Source organism: Cygnus atratus, chromosome 9 (assembly GCF_013377495.2).
Source record: "Cygnus atratus isolate AKBS03 ecotype Queensland, Australia chromosome 9, CAtr_DNAZoo_HiC_assembly, whole genome shotgun sequence".
Taxonomy (NCBI): domain Eukaryota; kingdom Metazoa; phylum Chordata; class Aves; order Anseriformes; family Anatidae; genus Cygnus; species Cygnus atratus.
Genome location: NC_066370.1, coordinates 15,731,048 through 15,750,580, shown reverse-complemented (window position 1 = coordinate 15,750,580; position 19,533 = coordinate 15,731,048). Strand labels below are relative to the sequence as shown.

Genomic DNA, 19,533 nt, shown 5'->3' with positions numbered 1-19,533 from the left:
TAAGTGCATGTTTTACGTAGGGGGGCTGGAAATGAGGTAGAGATTTAAACCGGATCCTTAATTTATGCTTTGTAAATACGGTCTCTTGAATAAAACCCTAAACCTGTGAAACCTTTTGGAAAAATGTCACTGGTTTATTTAAACGTCACTTTCTAAAAATTTTTCCCAGTCTACCTGGGGACCTGGGCATGGTTGGCACCAAGAGCGTGAAAGTGAACGAGAGAGCACAGAAGATGACTCCGTTAAGTACTGCTCACAACACAGAACAAAGTTTTGAAGGGAAAAAAAAAAGAAAAAGGGAAACAGTAACATTATATTTCAGGAAATTGTCTCTCTTCAAAAGGTCTTTTTAGGTGTTTCAGTCAGTGTGAAACCAGGGAGGATAAAGGTCATTCTTCTGAAGTACTTTTTGATTTAGGATATTGAAATCACAAACAATAGCAACAACAGAATGGAGGTTTAGTCTGACATGTTCAGTATCTTAGCTTTGATGTTCAAGATGTTCAGTGATTTTTATTGATTGTGATCTTGTTGTAAGCTCTGCCACATATGATGTCTTTTACAACCCCTGTTCCATTAAATCTGTAATTACTTTGAATATCTAATCTTTCCTTTGAAAGAACCTTAAGTTTCTTGCGCTTTGGAAAAGTGCTCTCCATACAGAGTGCCAATGGGGGGGAAACTTTAAGCATACTAATTCTTAGTGTGTTAATTTTTAAGCCAGTCTTATCAGCTTTGGGGCTGGACTGATGATTTCTTACACTCGAGGTTGGAAAGCAGGGCTCTAGAAAAGAGACGAATGTTGTTTGATTTTTATGGGGTCAGCGTGCCCTTGGTTCAAGGGGATTGTCGGTGAGAGCTTACGGTTCTGTAGAGGTTTTAAGCCTGTACCCACCACTTTAACTGGTTTGTCAGATCAACATCTCGTTTACAGAGAGGATTTCTGGATCTGTTGCTGAGCCGTGGATCAGAATAGCTATTGAGGAACAAGTTGTTCTGCCATAGCTCTTCTGTGAGCACCTCATATGCCTACAACTTCATTCCAAAATGAACATGCCTTTTTTTTGACTTCGTTCAGGCTATTTTGGAAGGAGTAAACTAAAACAGCGAGGAAAAATGCTCCGTTCCTCCTGAAGTAAGATGATCTGCATTGGGCATCTTCGCTGCGAGCTGCTGTGTTTTGGCTTTGCTACCTGGGCGGGCAGATCGCAGGCCACACGGCAGGCCCGTGACAACCTGGAATTTTTGCAATTCATTTTCTGCTAACGCAGCGTTCTTAGGAGATCAGATGTTTTCTATAAAAAGCTGGATGATTCTGGTTTTAATAGAGGGGCTGGCGTGCTTGCCTTCTGTGCCCCATTTGGCACCTCATCCTTTCGTCCGAGCGGGCTGGGTGAGTGCCGGGCCGTGCTTGCACCTGGTAGCACGAGGGGCTGACACAAATGAATGGGGTGCTGAAGCTGATGTTCCACCTGCCATACAGATGCCATTTAAATAAAGATGTGCCCCTGATCCCGAAAGCATTTACCCATCACAAGGGTTGGCAGCGCTGGCTAACATTTAAGCCGTTTTGTTTAGCTCATGGAAGACAGGAGTAGATTTCAGCGCCACCATCCCGGGTGGACAGCGTGACATTGCGAGCGGTCGTGAGCCTCTTGGCCGCTCAGAGACCCCTGTGGAGCTGGTGGCCAGCAGCTCAGGCTGCACGTTGGCAGCAGGTGATGCTCTGGAGCAGATCCTGGCTTTGTGAAATGACCCATCCCCTGGGGAGCGGGGCACGCTGAGCTTGAGTTTGGCTTTCCCACAGTGCTGCGTAACCTCTCCCTTGTAGCATGGCGCTGCCCAAGTGCCACCGCTTCTGCGGTGACACATTTGTGTCCCCCCATCTCACGTTTCCCAGGGGAAAGAGGAGGTGAATGGCACGGGATCTGTATCTGGGCTAACTGCCTGCTCACGTGTTGGCATTGGGATCAGAGGGGGCGGTTGGGTTGGTGGCAAGCCTCCCTCCTTGCCCCGCCACACCTGGGTGCCGCGGCTCATCTCACCTCCTGTGAGCAGTGCGACACCTCCAGTCAGGTTTTCTTGCCCTTGTTTGGTTTTTGTCTTCTTTTCTTTTGGAAAAGAACAGAGGAGGAATGAAGGGGAAAGGTAAAACTGAATTTCCACGGTGCCCAACGTCTGTGGTCCAGCCCTGGCCCCATCTCCCATCCAGGCAAGCCCCATCTCCAGAGAAGGGTGTGCTTCTGAAAGGGAGGAATACAACAAGTGTCTATGCTTAAGAAAGTGATGTCAGAACAACCCCCTTCATTTCTCCCTTCTAGAAGTCACTCTGCATATAAAGTGGCTCTCTTTCACATTCTTGCTGTGTCCGAGCTGAGGCCTGACCCTTTCTTGAAGTGGTCTCCATGCCCCTAGCAGCAGCCCAGAGTCCAGGACTGTGCCTTTTCCTCTCTTGTAGGGAAGCTTTCCTTCCCCATAACATACCTTGGCAAACACGAGGTGATCTCACCTGATGGGACTGACCGGCATGTGGTTCCTGCTTGAACAGGAAGATGAACTGGGCCAGAAGTGATAACTTCAGTCATTACTGTGCCTGAGGGGGGACCAAGATTGCCTTTGTCTTGTGTCAGGCGTTTGCTGGTGCTCCAATGGACTGAGGAGGTGATGTGGCAATCTCCCAGGTGCTTTACTCTTCATTTAGTTTGTGGCTGACCATTGACAAACACGATAGACTTCAAAAGTTACAAATTTTAGTCCTAAACCATGCGTGCCTGCTCCCTGTGTGTTAGCCTGGAGGGCTTTATGGGATTCATCTGCTCTGTGTTCCTGTCTGAGCTGCTCTGGATCTTGTGGCTTTTAAAAGTTGGAGGGATATTGTCTAAAAGGTGAAGAAACTTGGTAAAAGCCAAGAAAACAGTTCTTTGTAGTGCATTCAGCAATGCTGGTTGAAAAGTGGTAGAAAAGAAGGAATGTGTATACTAAGCATTTTAGTAGGTGATTTCTTGGTGATAATGAAACATTACGGTGAGGGAGAAGTGCTGCTGCCTTGTAAGACAGCAAAGGCAGCGCTGCATCAAACTAATGGAGAGAGATAAGCTGATTAATTTTCTCACCATTTTTTCCCCTGCTATCTTGTTAACATTTGAAGTGGAAAAAGTCACCTGGTTTGAAAATGTTACTTGGTTAAAAAGAAAAACCCAACCGACCAAAAAGTCTTGAGCAAGCATTTACTGTGGTGGGTGGTGGGTGGAATTACAGGACCTACACAAAAACAGTGCCGTGGACTTGTCTGCTGGATTGGCCACAGGAAGGAGCCATGTGCCCGGGGTGGATGTGGCACCACTGATTGTTCTGGTGGCAGTGTAAAAAGTTCCTCCTCCCCAAATTGAGAGGTGTTGATTCAGTCCACTGGTTAGTAATACCTAACAGGGGGACCAAAGATTAATTCAATGGAAAAAATGAAGATTAGCATGAGTAGGGGATGAATTTGGAGCTTGGAAAGAGGGCATTGCAAATACTGGGATAATGCAAGCCTGCTGAAACGCTCCCCACCACTGCTGGTGGAGCAGAGGCTGCTGCTGCGTAGAATTCAAAACCAGAGCTTGGCTGGGAAATGGGAAGTATTTTTTTTTTTGGGGGGAGTGGAATTAGAAAGAAACAGGAAAAAGCACGTCCTGTTTTTGACAAAGAATAACTCCTAAACACCTTCGCCCCTACCCCCTGTAAAACCCACAGACCTCTCCAGAATCTGAACTTTCTATTTCTTCTTTGCTTTAAGAAAAACAGTACAACACAAAACTCTGTTCCTTCCAAAACACCAAAACATGGTCTAAAAATCACGCACAAGTTCTGTTACTTGAGGTAGGAGGTAAGCAGAGTTTTCCTGGGGAATAAATTGCCAGGAGACCTCCAGGTACTGCCCAGAGCTCATGTGCTCCCTGCTGCTCCACAGCAATGTGTGGATTTGCTGGAAATTGGTACAGTAAGTTTTCTGAGGATTTTTTTAATGCTGCCAGATACTGTTTAACGCTCATTATTTTAATGTAATGCCCGTGGTCAGTAGTGCCATCACCTGTGCTTTGTGTATTTGGGAACCTAGCAGCCTTCTGCCTTCCGCTGGGTTTTTACCTTCCTCCCAGCTGTGCAACTGGGTAATTCTGTAAAGCCGACAGTCTGGCCTCAAAGTGTAATGCTTACCTGCTGATTGAAGGTATCTCCTCCACCTCTACCTCCCTGACCTCCTTGTTGCCTGCCCCCTGCAGACGTGCTTCGAAGATGCTGGGTGTGGGTTACAAGTTCCTGAGAAAATTTGTGGGTAAATAATTAACGTGGTGTAACACTGAGCTTCCCTCCCCGAGGCTGACCGGTGACAGTGAATGTTCTCCTTTTTAGCTTGTTGTCCTTGTCCTGGAGAGTGGATCTCCTTGATTGGGTTCAGTTTCTTTCTTTTTTTTTTTCTTTTACCTCCTCTTTGTGAGAGTAAATAATGCACAAACTGCAAACGGGAGGTGGAATTGCAGACGAGGAGCTGACCTATAAATCTTTGATCTGGTTACATCCTGGCTCAGTGGAGGAAACAGCTTCTTGCTTGAGAGAAAGTAAAATGAGTCCTTTTGGCTCGATCGGGTGCCAGGACAAACCCAGCCTGTGCAAAAAGCTGCACGTGGCTGGGGTCTGATTTCCACGCAGAGAGGTGGTGGAATCTCCCTCCCTGGAGATCTTCAGAAGCCACCTGAAAGTGGTCCTTGGCAGCCTGCTCTGGGTGTCCCCCCCGAGCCGGAGGGTTGGACCAGATGGCCTCCAGAGGTCCCTTCCAGTCTGGTTCTGCAAGTTCCTCATGGGAACTAACATGATCCTTAGGGTAATGAAGAAACTCAGGGCAAGGGAGTTGCTGGGGAGCGCTGTGTTGAGGTTGTCAGAGGCAATGCGGCCTCCCCAGAGCTTGGGGCTGTAGATACGGGTTAGGCTGTGAACATAATTGCTTGCTGTCCTGGATTATCCCTATTTATTTATTTATTTATTTTTCTATTTGACCCAAAGGCCTTCATGAAACAGCAAACAGCCCCAGCTCCTGTGTGCATTTCATCTGTACGCCAAATCTCTGTTGTGTGCAAGTGTCACCCCCCTTGCTCCACACAGACCTGGGACACTGCCGGCTACCTGCAGTTGGTTTGGATGTCACCCCAAAGTGCCTCTGCTCTGGCTGATTTAAAACAAAAGCTATTTTATGGCCTGGGGAAACATCTCTGTAGAGAGTCTCCTAGGTATCTCATATAACAGCCATCTCTGAGGGACAGAGGAAGATTTTTCTAGGGTGAGCTGAGTTGAGAACTGGCAAAATCCAAGATTTCTGTTTTCAGCTCTGTCTTGTATTCTCTTGTAATTTTGGGCTCTTTCAGTGCTTCCCAGAAGGCCTGTGTCTGTTGTTGTGATTTGGTGGAGTTCAAGTGGAAATGCGTAAAATATAAGGGTCACAGTACCAGAATCAAGTGTCTCAAGTGAATTGATTCTTGAAGATTGGGAAAAACAAAACAGACAAACCCCCAGCTCCCAGGTTTTTCTGTGCATCAGCTTCCCCTTCTGGTAAGTGGTGCCCTGGAAACCTCCTCCTGGGCGTTGTGCTCAGCCTCGGTCAGGAGCATTCCGTGGCAGCGATGGCTGTGGAAAGAAAGACCTGCTGTTGGTGAGAGCAAGAGGAAGAAAACGGGAAATACCCAATGCGTGCGCAAGTAAGAAGCAGAACCCAAAAAGTCCTTTGATCTCGAGCTGCTGTGGTTTTCTCTCAGTTTGCTTGCTCATGCTCCTTGGAGGATTTCTGGAGGAACTCCAGACTTCAGCCCACCGTCACCCCTGGTGAAAGGCACCTTCAGACCTACCGGGGCACGGCCCCAGTGGGGCTGTGTGCGTGGGGGGAGCTGTGGCCGTGGGGCAGGCAGTTTATCTGGCCGCATGAACCAGTTCCTAAAGCGATGTACATGAAGCATGGCCAGGCAGGCTGTTTCCTCTACTGCGTGGCGTTTGCTGTATTGTAAAGCTGGAATGGTTCCTAGAAAGCATTAAGATACAAATAATATTAACCAGAACCGAGAGAGAACAGCCAGTCGCTCAGAAATGAGAGAAATACTTTACGGTGAGAACAGGGCAGGAGGAATGAGGCTGCCCGTTTGCTACTGCTTAATTCCTGGAGAGCTTCAGCAAAGTGTGGTCCAGCAGGACCAGGGCACGAGCGAGGTGCTGGGAGCATGTCCTGTGCAGGTCTGTGCCACGTGGGACTGGGAGCATGGGGCTGCAGGTGGTGGTGCTGAGGTGGTGAGGACCCTGAGATCCTGGGCTGGGCGCTCGGTCCCTCTGAGTCACCATATCCACCTGTCAGCCGGGACCGATCCATCCCTGGGAGGCTTCACAAGAGCATTTCTTGGTAAGTTGTACCAGGATCCTGGGAGATGCCCTACTAATCAAGTGCTAAGTGCCACTTCTCTGTTTATTTTATTGAGATATTTACCTGGATGGTAACACCTCCTCCCCTTCCCTCCAAATGCTCACTCGCTCACATGAGCACTTGTAAGGCCAAAGGGGCGGTCAGCCCTCTTAATCTGTGCTGTCACGGAATAAATAACCTACCGGGCTAAATCCCTGCAAGCTTGTCCTAATCTCACCTCGTCCTCATCTGTGTTCACGCGCATGATTGTGTGCTGTCAGCAGGACGTAACGCGCTTCCTTCTCTCACAGCTTAAACGGATAAATCCTGAAAGACTGAAGATGGAAATTGCGTAGTGTTGGGGAGCTTGGGCACGTGCTTCAGGCGAGCAAAGCGCTGTTTGAAAGGACAGCACTGGCTTCAGAGAAAAGAAATGCATTCCCTTCTATCTAAATTTCACACCATAATTTGGGGAAACCATGTGTTTTGGTTGTGTTTCATGTTGAATAGATTTATGCTATCATTTTTGTGTTTCAGAGTTGTCAGTTTCTCCAATGCTCTGAGCAAATCTTTCCCTCAGCAGCCAGGAGAGAGAGAAACTACTGAAAAACAGTGGTGTGTGGGTTTTTTTGTTTTCTGTTTTGTTTGTTTGTTTGTTTGTTTGTTTGTTTGTTTTTCATTAACATACTGAAAATGCAGGCAAGGGGCATGGCACAAACACAGGTCCAAAAACAATCTATATTTGTCTCAGGTCTTACCATTTATTGATACTTGGTTGAATTTGTTGATCAAGTTTTCCTTGATAGGCTTTGAAGTGGAAAGTCGCAGAGGGGTATGGTGACAGCGCCGTGGAATGGATGTAAACGGGTCCTGGGTCAGAGCGGGCTCAGCAGTTGGTATATGCACAGAATGTGATGGGCTCATCCTCCTTGGTTGGTTCTGCAAGTAGCGCTTCCCCAGGGCGACTTGTCAGGCACTGTCCAGACAGGGATCTGCGCTCCTCCTGGGCTCTCACAGCTCCTGGAATTCCTCTGCCCAACAGAAATATCACGTCTGTGTGTTTTGAGGGGAGAAGACAGGCATTTAGCCTTCGGTTGGAGCAACACGGCGTCACTGTGCATCTCATCTTCAATGCACAGGGACCGCCAGTTTCAAACCCCCTCGTCACTGCACAGGGGTCATCCTCCTCACTTCACAAGCCCCTGTGCTGCTGGAGATGCAGGAGCCCATTGCACAGGGTGCAGCGACTCCCACAGTGGGGGAAAGGCCCCTTGGGGAAGGGAACGGTGTTGCTTGGGGCCACTCCATGCAGCAGCCCTGGTAATTGATGCTTGCCCCACAAAGCTGCTGCGTCAGGCAGCTCCACTGATCCTGGAGCTGGGGAGCAATGGGGAAAAGCAGTTTAAAAAGGCCAGTGAGGGTTTCAATCAGACACCAATCCCAGAGAAGTCTTACATGTACTGGGAGTGGGTGGTTTGCTGTCCTGAACCCTTCTTGCAGCATGGCAAAGGGCTTGATTTTGAGACTGAATTGACTTCTGATGCTAGTGCAGTGGACACAGGATCCAGAGGTTGCTCAGGAACCTGCATCTTGGGCTCCTGAGAGAGTTGGGTTTTGTTCAGCTGGGGCTTCCCCAAGCGGAGGAAGGTTGCGTGGAGCCATCAGGCTGGTGGAGTCCAAAACCTGAACGCAGCACAGGATAACTTACTGCCCAATGTTTCTTCTCCCATGCTAACTTCAGCACTGAAGAGCTCGTTGATCCGTTTTCGGGGTGCTTTGGAAGCAATGATTAACCCTGGGGAAGGGCTGGTGCCTGGGAGGGGTGCTGTGCATCGCTCTCCTGGGCAAGCACCCTGTGAGCTGTGGGGGCAGCGAGACCCCGGTGCGGGCATAGGGGAACGGGGAAGGGCGAAGCCCTCAGACCTAGAGGGTATGGGCTCTGCCCCAGGCTAAGCAAAATAATCATTAGTGTCAACATCTGGCCCATCAATTCTTCCATTAGAAACACAGTTCTTTGTGGGATTTTAATATCTTGGCTATTTCGGATCACACTGAGAAACAGCATGCCCCTGCGCAGGCACTCAGCGTGGATGCTTTAGTTGTTTGCAGAACCGACATATATAATAATAATTTATTGCATCGCAACGAGAATGGGCAAAGTGGGAAAAGCAGGCTCCTACATAGTAGGAGTTCTTTTGTATGAGGCGAGCTGTCGGAGCGATGTGCTTGCAATTAACTGTAATAGCAAGAGAGTAGCTGCTGAGGGGAGGGATTGGGCAAAGGGGTTTTGGGGAGGTTCAAATTGTGTATTGAAAAACCAGAGCTCCCTAATGATAGGGCCAGTTCAGATGCCTTTCAGTCACTGCTGTAGTCCTTCAGCCCCCCTCGTAGGGCTAAAACATGCTTTCTGCCGGCTTCTGCATCCTTCCTTACTCTTAGCCCTGCAGTTGCCTACTTGAGGCAGCGCCAGCTTTTGGGGGGATGTGTTGGGTTACAAGGCAGCGACTGCAGGAGCAATGTGGGTTGCTGGTTCCCTGTGGTTCTTTGTGCACATCTGGCCTCAGCACTGTGCTCTGCGCCCTCTCCACCATGGCACAGCCGTGCCCCAGCAGGCAGAGTGGCTCAGAAGTGACCACCAGAAGGTCCTCCCAGCGCCTTCTGTCACTCACCGCGTCTAAAATCTAGAGCTGGCCCTTCGTAAAGCCCCTGTCCCAAACGAGGTGTTTCTAAACCTCAGGCTCGGTATTTAAAGCTCGGGCTGAAACATTTCCATCCCCAGGTAGGCACAAATTTAAGGCAGTCTGATTTGCAGCTGGGCTGAGGAGCCAGAGCTTTCCTGAGGGCACGAGCTGCACGTGCGTGCGTGAGTGTGCGTGGGTGTATGTATGCAGCATCCCTTCAAAACAGGATCTGATTTAAGAGAGTATTTCTGTACAGGAAAGCACATAAGTATATGCTTAAGTCCCACGGAAGTCAAAGCAACTTAAGCACGTGTTAAAGTTAATCATGTAATTAAGTGATTTTCTGAGTTGGCCTGGATCTGAGATTGTACATGCGTCTCCCTCGAGCTGAGATCCCCAGCCCCGTTTTGTAGATCCTTCCCAAGGCAGGTGCCGGTTTATTTATTTTTAATCCCATCTTTAAAAATGCTTGTTTTGGCCTTAGTGCTTTGCGAGTTATTGGGAAAGATGATGTGAAAAGTTAAAGCGCTCTGAGCAGCGCCGTCCTTTTGAAATGACTAAGAGAATTTGTACCATTCATTTCAGGAGGGCGCAGCATAGCAAGTAGAAGGCAGTAACAAGGATGTTTCACCGAAGGATACTGTTGGAGTTAAAATGCCGTCTGGTGTGATGAGAATGACAGCCTGCTTGAAATTGGTGTGGTGTAATGTGCTACTATAGATTGCTTTCCTTTAACGTCTTTTTTTTTTCCCCTTCCTGAAGTCTTTTTGCAATGAGTGGGATGCTTGCAGCATGGATTTGAATGTGATATTGTGTAACAAGAATAATAAGCAGGTGCACTGTATCATATTTAAGTGGAAAGCTACTGCTTCAAAGGGAGAAGTAATGCGGTTACTGCTGTGTCTTTTTCCCATAGAACCATTGTTCCCCAAGCACTTATGGGTTTCCCTGTGTGTGAGGCTTATTTAAGTGAATTCCCATTCAGGTGGATGGGATGCTTTGCTTCTGAATTGATTTTTGGTGGAACTTTTTGCACTCGCAGAGTGCTAATATGTAAGTTCTCCATAACAAGACTAACATTTTGTCGGGAAATAACAGGATGATTTGATGAACGCTCAAGTGTCGCTAATGAAAAAGGGTGGGAGAGGAAATTACATTTAATAAGGAGTTTAAGTGACAATTTTCTTACAGAATGCCACCGCGTTTTAATTTTCCCAGTGAAGAGAAAACCAGAGGTGCTCACGAGGCAGATGCAGTGCAGCTGGGTGCCTAACCTCGGTGCTTAACCCCGTCCCTGTGCTACTGCAAGTCAGCGCTTCCCGACGGCCAGCAGCGTCCCTTGCTGTCCGTGGGGAGCCCCGCAGACGCAGTCCTCGTGGTGTTGCAGCCCTTGTTTGCAGAGCGCTCTCTGGTCTTGTGTTTCGTGTCCCCGCTCGGCCTGGCCGGGAGTGAACCCTCGTCTTGACCTGCCGCATCCTCTGGTAGGAAAGCTGCCAAGCGACTTCCAGCTGAAAACACAGTTTGTTAGGAAAGGGAACGAGTTACTTTTTGGCTTGCCTTTTGGACCTCTGGCCTCCAGACCAGGCAGATCCTCTTTCTAGTCCTCACTGTAGTAAATCCTCCCTTGCCAAGACCGGCGGTGACGTTAGGTGCTTTTCTGATCATATTCCCTCGCCAGTGTTGGCCCAAACAAGACCTTCCAGCTTCAGATCGCTCTGAGAAGGGTATTTGCTCATGTAGAGGTGCCTGGTGACCCCCTTTCCTGAGGAACGTCCTCAGCTGATGATTAAAGTCCATTTTAAGTGCCATTAATACAAGTGGCACTTGGACAGGAGAAGGACACGACTCGGGGCTTTCCTCGCCCCGAGGTACCAGCCCTGAGGTGCTGTCCGGGACTGCCACGTCTCTGAGAAGCACCGAATCACAGGTCCCCTTAGCTCCTCCTGGCCAGCACACCTGAAAATGGGAAAGGAAAACAAAGCTTGAGGTTTCACCGTAGAAGGGTTGTTGGTTTGCCATTTAGTGAAGAAAAGAGTTGGGTAGCTGGGGGGCACACATCTGTGCGATAGGCTGGAAAATGGGGCAGAGGTGAGTTCTTTCCTTGGCTGTGGTAGTTTGTCTATTTGACAACCCACTACTGCTACAGGTGCCTGAGTCTCTTTCCCTGGAAATGCGGTAATAGTTTATTGTAGGTGTGTTATGACATCTGTAATGAATGTATTCTTCCATTGTTTAGGTACAAGGTTTTACATCCTTGGTAGGATCGATATATTAGCTTGTTTAACCTCATAAATCCTAATAACACTACCAAGCTAATTCTGGAGCTATTTAAGATCATGAGGGCCGCTGGTTGCAGTCTTGATTTCCACCCTGAGCTATAACTGGTTCTTTCACTGAGAGCTGGAAGCTCGGGAAGGGGATCACCTTCCTCCTCAGCGTGTCAGCAGCACCTCAACATTAGTGGAGAAAATAAGGCCACTCTCTCAGGGGTCCTTCTGTCAGAGGAGATGAGGGAGGGGTGGGTTCGAACTGAAGAAATTTGGAGGGCAATGAGGACTGGATATATATGGTCCATCCTGATGTTGCTCGGATGTTTGTTGGTGCAGTTTCTAAGGGAAGGCAGTGCTGGGTGTAATTCTTCCACTGGTGCTGACAGTGCAGCTTCTTGAGAGAAGGAGCAGCTCTGATGCCATCCCTTGCATCGATCCCCATCAGTCTGTACAGGGTTGGACATTACTTGCATCCAAAAGTCTGTGATGTAAAGAGTTGATGAATCCTGGGGCAAGAGAGGAGATCTTTCTCAAGGCAATTTCTCTGTGTAAGATGGAGATTGTAGCGTCTATTGTGTAAGGGCAGGATCTGAATCATCCAAGTGCAAATGCCTATGCAGCACATCTTGGCCGTTTCTAGATGAGACACGCCATGGGCTCCACCTCCTGTTCATGGGTAGCTGGGTGGCACCCTATTTTTTCTGCCTCTGGTGCAGGTTACCAATGGTCTGATGAAAAGCATGGCTGATTGCAGTAGTCTGAAACTTTTCTGGGACTAGCTGAGGAGTGTGGGGGCCACTTATTGCTCATCCTTGCTTCCTTTTCCAGCCCCACCACAAGCTCTCCTCCCTCAGCAGAGCTCTTGAGCTTTCATGCCAGCCCTGCCACGTGCCCTGTGGCTGCAGCTCAGCTCCTCCTGGCCCAAAACACTTTCTCTAAACCCCGGCACATTTGCCTCCTGCCAGCCTGTACCCGGTGCAGCCGTCATCCCACGTCCTTCAAGCATCCCCTTCTTTTCCATCCAGTAGTGAGCACGGTGGGGCAGCATAGCTTCTGACTTCATCTCTTGGGTTGTGTGTGGGGGTCGTCGTCGTTGATGTGTTTTCTTTTTCCTTTGTAGTTTCTTGTTCCATTTTTCCCGTTTGCAAAGTGGGGATGCTGCAGGGAGGTGGTGCACCATCGCAGCTCAGCGGTGCAGCAGCTGCGTGTGCTCCCAGCCCACTGCAAGCGTGAGGCAAAGCGCTTCAGCTGAAACCGCCGGGAAGTCAATTCACCCAAATTTGCTAAGCCACAGTGACTTTTGGTTGCAGTCACCTTGGTATTTAGAAAGTGCTCTGGTGTCTGAGAAGGAAAGTGTGTCGTGGGGTTTATTAGTTTTAGTTTAAATGCTTTCAAAGGGCTGGAGACTTCTGCTGGGAAAAAGAAAGGCAGTTTGGGGTTTCTTACGCTATCACACCAGCCCTGGACATGGTGCGGACAGCTGTGTGGTTGCTGGGGACTTGCCACCTTAGCTGTGATATTTTTGCAGACACGGCTTTAAGTGCAATTCTATTGAAGCGCTTTGTAGCGCTACAGGGAAGGGAATTTTAAAGGGTTCGCACAGCCTGGCTTAGAGCTTCTGAGCTTAACTGGTGTAAAATGTTCTTGGCATGCCTTTGAGAACAGCTGCCTAGACACACGCATTGTCATATAGCCGATCCTCTTTGTTTGGTTCAAGCATCATCATCCTTCATTACAGCAGCAAAACCTCACCTGAATCTGCCGTTCTGCCTCCAGAAACAGCGGAGACGTTGTGTGTCATCCCACAGCCACGTCGCTGGTGGGGGAGCTCTGAATTCATCGGGCACAACTCTGTGTCCGTCCTTGGGTTTGTAGCCACAGCGCGAAGAAGGTGGCTTTGGTCGGTGGTGGGGCAGGCTGGGCTTGACCAGACCTTTTCCTTCCGCAGTGCTGTGGCTGTGCTTGCCCACCCCGTGCCCTGCGTGGTGTCTGCTGTCACCTCTGCTAAGTGCCGTGGTTTGGCAGAGCCACCTCTGCAGGGACCCAGCGGGGACCCCTTCTCCTGTGCACCCAGGGGACCTCCTCGGGCTCTGCAGGAGTGCAGGGGTGCCAAGGAGGATTGAGAAGGCCTTCTGTAAGTGAGGACCACATCTGTCTCTTCTTTGCTTTTGCATGCAAAGCAGAAGCTTCAGCACTTTCTGTTGCTCAAAATAAAAACCAACGACAACAAAAGAGGTAAGAGAAATCCTGAACTCCAGAGCTCCTGGGCGACAAGCCTGTGAGGGCAGACAGGAGAAGCACTGTTGAGGGAAAGCAAGCGTGAGCCTCCTGTGTGAGGTTTTGGGCCCATAAGGGACTTGTGGTCTTCAGTAGCTTTGCAGCGTATGTTGGTGATTTCACTGGAAACATCGCCTTTGGTTTTATCCTGTCCTGGTGGAGATGAAAGGTGTCAAAGTAAAACCGTGGCAATTTTGGTGGTAATGATGGTAAAAGTAAAACAAAGGATAAACGATCATCTCTTCCTTGCTGCCTTTGGACCTCCTGCCTCCGTGCCCACCATAACCAGACGGGAGCAGCAGGTCCTGCTGTGCGTGCTGAGGTGCGGGGAGGTCTCTTTCTTGTGAATTTATTGCTTTTAATCTACATAAAGCTGAGATGTGAGCCTACTTTCTCTCCAGTGTTGACCGAGCCCTTTAAGACATTGACTCGCATATCAAGACACAACAAACTGAGGCTTCCCTGCTCTGGGCTGGCGTAGGAAGAAAGGATTTTCTCTCCCATTTACCAATATTTCACATCAGCTTTGAATGACAAGTGAAGAAATACGGGCATTCGTTCACCTGCGGTTTTGGGGTCACCCTTAAATAAATAGGTGAAAATAGCAACCAGTGACAAACTGAGGGAAGGCTAATTCATCCTTTTCCTAGCATAACTTCCCACTGGCTTCTTATTCTGTTCGCTTCAAGATGCTTAAGCCTGTTTTTCTCCCACTCTAAATTTCCAGTTGTTTAAAATCCAAGCCGACAAAGGCAGCCTTGTCACAGCTTTACCCTGGATCTGCTCCAAACGACAGCAGCCAAGCCCCTCACTTCAGAGGAAGAGGGGACAAATTCTCGGCTGCTGGAGATCAGCATTGCATCAATTTTGAGAACAGACCGTCCAAGGAGATGCTTAAACTCTTGCTGCTTCCTTCTCCTATTTGCATTTCCCCCAGCCCGGCAGGGATCGGGCACCCGGCCGGGCTCCTGATGCGCGCCATCCCATCGCTGTCCTTTTGCTCTCCAGGAACGTGTCCAGCACGCCAGGTATTCGCCTCTTGAGGAAGGATTGGGCAACCGGCTCACCTCGAAGGAGCAAGCCCTCCTCGGCCAGGCTCTTCGAGCAGCCACACGAGCCTGCTAATCCTCCCCACCTCTCCTCCCTCCTCCTCCGGCTGCTCCGGGAGTGCTGGTGGCTCCTGAGAAGTTGCAGGCGCATTAGGCACCGACTGCGAGACCTTTCCCTTTTGGTCTTTAATGCTGCAGCATTTAGACAGTGGGAGCGCCATGCTAGTGGGGCGCCCGCTCGGGGGCAGGAGGTGACATCCTGCGGGGACCAGTGGCGGTGGTGGCTCGTGCTGGATTCGCAGGGCACTGGGTGACTCCCCGGGGACAGGGGGACAGACGGGGCGGCTCGATGGGCGGGTGTGGAAAGGGGACTGCTGGGCAGCGGGGGAGGAAGCATTCACTCTTGCTCCTCGCGGCACGCAACTTTGTTTTGCTAATCATTCCAGCCCACAGGAATTTTGTGTTTTACTGATTTTTGGTGGTGGTGGTTCTTTTTCTTTCCATCTCTCTCTTTTTTTTTTTTTTTCTCTTTTCTTTTAATTGTTGGAGCTGGTTTTAATCCCTGACCATAATAAAGCCACACTGTTAACACAAGCAGCAGGGTAGCTGGAATCACAGCTGTACTACAAGCTCTGCTTTTAATTTCAGGCTGTTATTAATGAGGCTCGAAACCTTCCCTTCCCCCAGAGGAGCTTCAGCTGTGTGTCTTCATCCAAGCCAGTCCACTGGGTGCTTCTGAGCATCCCTGGCTCCGTTTGAAGGCAGTGGGCTGCAGGTAGACCATTACGTATTTCGGTGTAATGAATCTGTGAGCAGCAGAACTGGGTGAAGAGGTTTCTGGCTGCTGCCCAGCCCCTTCCCTGGTGCAGGGAACTCAGCACGGGACGGGTATTTCGGATGGTGAGGGTGCCTGCCCCGGCTGGAACGCAGCTTTGCTGGTCCTGCAGTGCCTCCCGTCTGCTTCTGGTCCTGCCACCTGGTCCTGGTTTGTTCTCTCCTCCAGCTCACCCAGTTTATGGCAAAATATTTCCACTCCTCTTTTTCGCTTGGGCCAACGGTGCTGGTGCGGGGGAGGGCATGGGACTTGGCGTGTTTGGCAGAGGAGGGAGGACAGGATGGGGTGGTTGGGTGGGCTTGGTCCTGGTGCCGAGCAAAGGGCTCTGGCATCTGATGTTGTAGTCTGATGGGACAGTATCCTTCACTTCCCATGGAGGGAAGCCAGCGTGGTGCTGGTGGGAAGCATCCCACTTGTGGACAGGCAATGTCCTGCCCTCTAAATGTGTTTGGAGAGGGACTGAAAGCACTGGGATCATCTTCTTCAAAGCACAGAGTGAAGAGTATGTAAGCAGAAGTGTGGGAAGGCAGCCTTGGTCGGTCTGTTCTCCTTGTCCCGACATGCAGACACATGCGATAGTCAGAACTGAAAGATGAGAATTTTGAAACAAGTGAGAAAAACAAAACAAACAACAACAAACCAAAAGCAAGAACAAACAGCTCTGTCACCTAACCTGTAATTGAGTGTGGGGCTTTTTGATGCCGATGATGTAAGATCCAAAGGTAGCCTGGATGCTTTTGTGCACGTAAAGAATAACGTCAGTGCTAATGACTCTTGGCAAAAGAACAAAATAAAATTGGAAACAATATTGAGCCTCCTGCCTCAGGATTTAGTGAGTCTTTTCTCTTTCGGACACTGGAATAAGATGGCATCTGTACTGCGTGCCTGCCTGTGATGGAGGTTTTGCATCATTCTTTAAGGCATCGAGAACCAGCCAGCATCGAAGGCAAGACACGGGGGGAAATGGGCCAAGCTGCTGATTTCTTCAAGGCTTTCCATCTTCTTCCTGGTCAGTTCTAGCGTGGCCTTGCTGGGCCCACCATGGCTTAGCGTGGTCTCTGCAGTTGTTGCCACTGCTCTCCTCTGCAGGGTTAAATGAGAGAGCTCTTCTGATACTGACGTGCTGAGAAATGGGAGTTGATGCAGACTCTTCCTGGGTATTTGTGATCCAAGATTTCCTGCCTTCGGAGGTGGAGTGTCTCTGTCTTTGCCTTTCTGCTTCTGCAAAATCCTGAGTGCCCCCAGGAATAGTCTGTTGATTACTGAGGAAGCAGCAATGGCAAAAAGGTTTTATTTTTTACACTGTAATATTTTAATTGCATCCTGGATACGGAAATCCCAGTCTGCTTCTGAAGCTGCTGCAATGGACTTTAACTTGGAGGTTGTCAGGACTTGAGAAAAACTCCCAGCAATTTGCATCTCTAATGCAGTCTCACACTCCTGTTTCCAACCCGTGTGCGTTACAGAGGATGTGTTTCTCTGTGCTGAGGTCACGTAACCCTCCCAGCCCCAGCTGCATGTGCCGAAGGCCAGGCTGCTTTTTATTTCCAGCACAGATAGGACTGGAGTGCTGCTAGCATGGGAAACAGCCCTTTAGGATTGTAGCCACAATAGTTTCTGGCTTTTAAGTCAGCACCCCCCTTCCCAACAATATAATTAAGAAAATTACTGCTCGTGCATGTGCACATGTGCATGCGTCTTCATAGGAACCCTTGCTAGGCTGGTGTGGTTCAGTTTTCCTCCTCTTTGTGTCCTGCGTGTCAGCAGCGTGATGTTTGAGGCTGACACCCTGCTGTGTATGCACTAGCCGTTTTCCTAGACGGATTGATCGGATTTCCAGTAAAGACAAACAAAGTCGGAAGTGGGGAGGCGTTGAGCACGCAGCGCTGCCCTCCCCAGCCCAGCCGGCTGTGCTCAGCTCCTTATAGGGCAAAAAAAAGGAACAGGAAAAGAGAGCGCAGCGTGAATACCAGACATACAATGCATTCCTTGCAACTGCACTCTTGGAATTTGCTTTTCTCAGAAAGTGAGCCCTCTGCACATCCATTGAGTCACTCTGTACTGTTTAGCAGGGCCAGCATCGGGCTGGCTCCAGGGAACACTGACTGTCTTGTGTAAGTGAATTTCTCCTCTACAAGGGTCTTTCTTTTTTTTTGGTGGGGGACAGAGCAGGGAAAAGGGCTGGAACGAGGAAGGGGAGAGGAGCCAGGTTGTCCTGAAACTGGCTATGACTCCTGGCAAGCTGCGAGCAGGTAGACTCCAACTGCATTTATTTTCTTGTCCTGGTTGTCCAAAAAAATCAATCTTGATTCATCATTAGCCTCCGCCTTTAAATTATATTTTCCCTGAATAGCATCTTCCAGTCAGTGGTAGGCGGAGGATAGATAAGGGAATCGATCCTGGGAGTTCATTCATAATCTGGCTTCAGCCTGCGGCACCAGATAGCTGCCCGCATGAATGGCCGGCTGCTCTGGGGCTGTGCTGCGAGCCCAGACCTTGAGGTACGAAGCACCAGCCCTATATATATTAACCAAGGGTCCCGATTTCTCCAGACGTGCCTGGGGTTCGGAAGCATTGGTTTGTTAGCCTGGGTTTTGCATCCTCCCGTGAGTTTGAATGAGGAAGGTCAGGCCAGTCCATCACCTCCCGGCTTTGCCACTGACTCAGCGTGTGCGCAGACACCTCGCACGACACGGAGCCCAACCACCACCGCAGGTGCTGTGGTTTCCTAGATTGTTTGGAAGGCAAATTGGGGATGGGAAGCCACAGCAGAGTGAATCACGGCGCTGCCTGCGGCCACTCTAGCAGAGACTCCTCCAGCCAGCCCCATGTGCACTCCCCAGGGGAGAGCTTTCCCCAGACCATGGATGTGACCCGTGCGTCCTCGTGCACCTTTCCATGGGTGCTGCCTGCGTCTCGTGGGGCCAAGCAGGTGGAGAACCGGGCGAGTGTCGCTTAGCCAGCAGGTGTTTCTGGTCAGGGAAAGAACAGCCTCACGACTGAGTCATGTTTTATTGCCTTGGGCTCAGGCTGCCTGGAAAGCAGCCCTCTGTTGTTCTTCGCAGGCCTCGTGGAGGTGATGCTGCTGCTTAATTTCACGTGCTCCTTTCATCTGACTTCAGCACCGTGCTTTCCCAGCTAGAGGATGGGCTGTGACAGCGCTCGGCTGAGGCAATCTGTGTAGCTTTGTGAGGAGCCCATCTGTTTCTGTGCCTGACATCTGGGTTATTCCATGTTACTTGCCTTCATGCTTTCCTGTAAAACCAAGCACGTTATTAGGACCCGAAATAGTAGCTCCTCTGGGCCATGTTGTAATAGGAGGGTGTTTCATGATGACAAGTTCCAGCGCTGCATGAAGGCAAAGCTCTTTTTATATATGCAAGAAAATAGCAACAAGCTGCTGGCAGGTCATGCGTGGCTCAGCTCTTTGAACTTGTACATTACCGAGTGTGTGCTGTCTCTGTTCTCAGAGACTGTACTCTGCAACAAGCACTGTAAATTATCCGGCGAGGATAATAGGGGAGTTTGTGATGGTAGAAGAAAGAGGAATGAATGGCAAATTTATGCTAATGAAAACATCTGTTGAGTATTCTTGCCACTCTTTCCTCATCCATCCCCACACACATCCGGAGGTTGTTTAAAGCCAGGTGGAGTAAAGAGACTTGATTTTTTTTTTCCCCCTCACTGTGTACCCTGGGCTCTTGCAAACGTGTAGCTATGGGTGCAAAGCAGAAACATTTGGAGTAGAACTGACAGGTGTCACTTTTTGGCTCCGCTCCACGTAAGTGCGTTGTTGAGCACTTTGCCATACCTGGGACTCTCCTCCAGTGTCCCCAGGGGTTGGTTTGCTTGCGGAGGGCTTTCAGGTGCTGCAGCTAACCTGACCTGTGCGCGTGGCTGTGGAGCATCGTGAGTTTTGTGGCTGCTGCAGGGCCACAGCCTTCCTTTGCTGCTTCCATTTCTGCTAGGTTTAAAAGGGAATAATCTCCCCCGCTTGTTTTTC

At 49.6% G+C, this 19,533-nt stretch overlaps 1 protein-coding gene across 32 annotated transcripts in view; it reads left to right on the top strand.

The window, feature by feature from the left end:
- LPP (LIM domain containing preferred translocation partner in lipoma) overlaps nucleotides 1-19,533 on the top strand; it is a 336,723-nt gene that overhangs the window by 40,324 nt on the left and 276,866 nt on the right. For 2 of the 32 annotated variants that reach the window (XM_050712540.1, XM_050712538.1), the window contains exon 1: nucleotides 17,487-17,644. The exons of the other annotated variants lie outside the window; for them this stretch is intronic. The gene's annotated coding sequence lies outside the window, so the exon portion shown is untranslated. Of the gene's footprint in view, nucleotides 1-17,486; nucleotides 17,645-19,533 lie in introns of those variants that run through there. 32 annotated transcript variants of the gene reach the window in all.